Consider the following 4,961-nt stretch of genomic DNA (forward strand, 5'->3'; position numbering starts at 1 on the left):
GAATTGATTCTTTGGAATTCAGTTCACCTGCCCAGTCGAGACACTTGGATGAAGCCTCTATAAACACTGGCAAGATGCAAAAGGGCCCCTCTAGCTGGCAACAGACATCATCCACATGATGCTGGGTTAAGACATTTGCAGAATGCAAGAGTTGTGGAGCCAGGAAAACTTCCACCCAGATCTCAGAGGGCAGCCTGAGAGACCAGGCCTTAAAAGAGCAGTGTGGGAAATTATAGAGATCCCCTTCCCATGCTCATCACTGTCCAAGAAGCTTACATTTGAGGACCCATGGAAAATCTATTGGAATTGTAGCAAGTTAACTCCAATCTATCATCTCCAGTGCAACCCACGGCGAGGATAAAGACTCTAAGACATCTTTACAGTTGTGGGGAGCCAAGGTGGGTCCTAAGTGCAGCCAGAATAAAGGTTCATAGGAAAAGAGGCCTTGACCCAGGCCTTAACCTGGATTTTACTAGTTTGTGACGAAGAGAGTGGTTAGAGTGAGAGACTGTGAGAATAGTGGGAATTACATGAGTATTGCAAGCTGGGCTAGCTAGGAGGCCAAAAGCACCTCTACAATATACAGAGAGAAGAATATGCAGAAAGACCAATCTGCATAACACAACTGAGGTAGCATTTAATGTTCAGGCAGTGGTGCTTCAGTTCTGATATGCAAACTTTTTCTTCCCTAGGAAGTCATGGCCTCTTATCTGGAGGCTTGAACCCCAGTTGACAGCCCTGGAGTGGTGATTCTGCCAATCCACTAGGCTGAACCATTTAGGAAGATATTGTGGCAAGGAAATGGAGACTGCCATCTAGCTTCAAAGATTATGTTTTAGTACCTCAGTTATCCCTATTTAAATTGCTTAGAGCCAATTAAAGGGAAAAGGAAATAGCTTGGCCAGCTCTGTATGTATCAGTAAATAGAGAAAGGACCAGGTTTAGCCAAAGTGGAGGAAATTGCTTTTCATTCAAGGAGAGTTATCCAGGTGGTCTTCTACATGAAGCCAAGAGGGAGATGCTGAAAATGCAGTGGAGATGCCAGGACGTTGGAAGAACCAGTCATGTGGAACATCTGAGGAAAGCCACAAGGAGTGAACAAAGCTAGCTCAAGAAAGAAGCTATGGGGTCTACAATCAATGGCAATGCCATAGAGAAAGGACCACCCAAGCCACTTAAAGCTTACATCACACCCCAGATTGCCCAGATGCTAGCTAGACATGAAACTATGGGGTTAAATGCTTGTCCTGCTGGGTTTTTACCTTGCTTTGGTCCCATTCCTTCCTAACCCCCATTTCATTCTTTTGGAATGGAAATCTTTATCCTGTGCCACTGTATTCAGCAGTATTCAAGAGTCTTGATTTTTACAGGAGCTCAACAGGTAGGAATTTGAGTCTCAAAGGAGACTTTGGATTTGAATTTTTCAGTAATGCTCAAACTGTTAGAACTTTGGCAACTCTTAAGAGATGGACTAAACGGATTTAGCGTAAAGGGATGCACAAGAGTGTTTGGGGGTCATGGGTGGAATGGTATGTTTTATATCTAAATGTCCCATCCTCATTTGCTTATAGGTAGGGATCTGGGGAGGTAATTGGATCATGGGAGTGTGATGATCAATAGCAGATTAGTCCACTAATGAGCTTTTATAGCTGACTTGCTATTAGGAGGTAGGATCTGGTTGGAACAGGTAGCTCACTGGGGCATGGCCTGAAAGAATTTGTTTCATCCCCAAACTTCCCTTCACTACCTCTGCTTCCCTACCATTATTCCAAGAGCAGCTTCTCCTCTGCTGTGCTCCTCTCCAATGGTGTCCAACCTTGAAGCTGGTAGATTATGGACTGAAACCTCTACAAACCGTAAGCCAAAATAAAACTTCCTTTCTTTAAGTTGTGGGTGTCAAGTATTTTGTCAATGCATCAAGGAATCTGAATGGAAGAGTTGTTAAACAGAAAGAAAAAAAGAAATCAGCACTGGAAAAATAATGCAGGATAGAATTCAGTAAATACAATAATAACTCTTAATGTCAACTCTGCAATCAAAAGACACAGATTGGCAGATTGGATCAAAACACACACAAAAAAACAAACATATAAAACCATCAGGAGACACAGACACATAAAGAAGCTCGCAGATTATAGGTGAAAGGATGGAAAATATACCCCATGTAACCAGAGCCCAAAAGCAAGCAGAAGTAACTTACAGTCATCAGACTTCAAGCCAAAACTGATTAGAAGAGATAAAAATCACCACTACATACTGAACAATTCAACTGGAAGAGATAACAACTGCAAATATCTGTGGGTGAAATGCTGATGAACCAACTTCACAAAACAAAAACCACTGTACATAAAAGGACAGAAAGACACCAATATAATCATAGTCAGGGGATCCTCAACACCTTGCTCCCATACTTATGTCATCCAAACAAAAAATTAGCAACCAAATATCAGAGTTAAAGCATAACACTGAACAGACATCTAAAGTGTTTCACCCAACAACAATACAAATTATTCTCAGCGACACACAGAAGTTTTTCTAAAATAGACTGTATCATAACCCTATAAAGCATGCTTAAGTAAACAGAAGAGAAATAACCCATGGATACTACTGAATCATATTATAATGAAGCTAGCAATCAACAGCAAAAGAAATCACAGAAATTACACAAACACATGGATACTAAACAATACATTACTGAATAATCAAAGGATCACAGAAAAACAGGGAAGAAATAAAAAGTTCAATCAATCAATCAACTGACAATGGTAGCACAACATGCCAAAACCTATGAGACACAACGAAACAGCTCTCAGAGGGAACTTTATAGCTGTTCATGACCACATTTCAAGAATTGAGCAACCTCAAATAACCTAATGATAGATTCCTAGAAAAAATAAGAGCAATCCAAATTAATAGAAGGAAGGATACTACAAAGATCAGACCGGAAATTAATGAAACTGAGACCAAAAAGAAACATGCAGGATCAATGAACCAAAGAGTTACTTTATTTTATTTTATTTTATTTTAAGGGGGGTAAAATTAAACCCAACAAAACAGGACATAAAAAAGCAATGTAAGAGATATAAATTTCAAAGCTAGACAACTTGAGATCTTCACTATCTATCATATTGTCTCTTGTTTTCTTCCAAATAGTTGTCCAGGTCTTTTCATACAGAGAATTCATACAAAACAACATAGTATAAAACTGATCTGAACAGTTGAGGAAGGCGTTTTAGGTCTTCAAAATCAAACAATAGGGAAGTCACTAATGGCTGTCGTAGAGTCTCTCATTCTCTTCAAAATAGTTGTCCATACTTTCATGTATATTGAAGTTCAACAAAACGAAACAGGCAGCGGGGGAGGGGTTGCTTGGTTTCCCAGAGCTCCAGGTCCCAGCATGGCTCGGGTGCCAGTAAATGCCAGCAGCTCCCGCTGGAGCCTGCCACACTCACAGCTGCTCACCAGGGGAGAGAGGGATTGCTTGGTTTCACGGAGCTCCAGGTCCCAGTAAACACTGGTGGCTCCTGTCCTGGACCTCAGTAGCCTTCCACGCTCACAGTCGCTCCTGGGGCGGAGGTTGCTTCAAGCTGTTTCTTTCTAAGGAATTGATCATTTCACTGCCGAATTCTGAAATGGCCAACAGACTATAGAAAGACATCTCTTTAGGCTCCTGCTTTAAACCAACAGTGTCAGGAAGTTGCCGGCTTTGATTCAGGGCCAGAAGAGTTAGTTTTTGAAACAATCAACAAGATAAAAATAAATCCCTGGCCGAAGATTTAGGTCAGCAATAAAAGCACCTGCCTGGCAAGCAAGGTCATGAGTTCGATCCCTGGTACCAAAATCAATCAATCAATCAATCCTTACCTGAATTTACTAAAATAGGAAAGAAAAAAACAGTATCAATGCAATTAGAAATGAAAAAGGCAAAAATCACAACTGGCATTCAGAAAATCAAGATGATTAGAAACCATTTTGAAAACGTGTATTTCAATAAATTGCAGAACTCAAGGAGAAATGTACAAATGCCTAGACACATGTAAACTACCAAAATTGAACCTAAACGATATAAAAACTCTGAACAGACCAATAACAGGCAACGAAATAGAAGCAGTAATAAAAACTCTAACAACAAAGACAAACTGATGCTTCCACCACTGAATTCTACCAGAAAGAAAAGGAATGCAGCTAACTCATTTCTGGAAGCTTTACCATAATATTAAACTCATTCCTGGAAACATTACTATGATACCAAAATCAGACAAGTACTTAACAAAAAAAAGAAAACTACAGGCCACAGCGTACATGTAAAAGTCTTCAACAAAACACCTGCAAACAGAGTGCAACAAATCATTACAAAAAGCATATATCACAACCAACTTGGCTTCATCCCAGGGACGCAAGCACGGTTCCACACACGTAAGTCAATAAACATAAAATATCACAGGAAGACAGCGCTAAGCCCCTCTAAAACTGTCCCCAACCCCGGGCGAAGAGCTCGCCTGGCGCTGCCGAGCTGTCGGCCGCACCTGTTCAGTGGTCCCAGGTCACCCCGGGTTTAGACGCGAATAGGAACAGACGCCCAGTGCAAGGCTAGCACCGCTTCCCAGCAGCGGCGCGCGCGCTCACGAAACGAATGAATGAGCGCCTGATTCTTGACGCAGCCTGCGCGCGAGGACAGCGCGCCCCACGCCGCCCACTCTGCGCAGCTCCGCGCAGCGCCAGCCTAAGACCACCCGCCCTCTCACGACCCCCACTCGCCAGCAAAACCCGAAGCAAGCGTTAACCCCGAAGGTGGGTAAAGATGAGCCTAAGTAGATCCGGCCTTCCATAGGTCAAAACGACGCAGAGGGCGGGCTTTTCCCCCAGAGGCGGTTGCGTATTGGAGGAGTCTCTGTACTGAGTGCTGAGATTGGCTGTTCCGGTTCGCAGGCTCCAGACGCGAGAGGAGGGCGGGTCAAAGG

The 4,961-nt window shown here is 42.6% G+C and overlaps 1 long non-coding RNA gene and 1 other non-coding gene across 2 annotated transcripts; both read right to left on the reverse strand.

The window, feature by feature from the left end:
* Nucleotides 1-2,987: 2,987 nt before the first annotated feature.
* On the reverse strand, nucleotides 2,988-4,955 carry LOC134471286 (uncharacterized). The gene is made up of 2 exons (XR_010040589.1): nucleotides 4,527-4,955; nucleotides 2,988-3,873 (listed from the first exon to the last, which is right to left on the reverse strand). It is a non-coding gene; the product is annotated as an uncharacterized LOC134471286 (long non-coding RNA).
* On the reverse strand, nucleotides 3,586-3,721 carry LOC111756078 (small nucleolar RNA SNORA2/SNORA34 family). The gene has a single exon (XR_002790575.1). It is a non-coding gene; the product is annotated as a small nucleolar RNA SNORA2/SNORA34 family (small nucleolar RNA).
* Nucleotides 4,956-4,961: the final 6 nt, after the last annotated feature.

Source organism: Cavia porcellus, unplaced genomic scaffold, assembly GCF_034190915.1.
Source record: "Cavia porcellus strain 051 isolate PalLab524CR breed Dunkin Hartley unplaced genomic scaffold, mCavPor4.1 scaffold_18, whole genome shotgun sequence".
NCBI classification, from domain to species: Eukaryota; Metazoa; Chordata; class Mammalia; order Rodentia; family Caviidae; genus Cavia; species Cavia porcellus.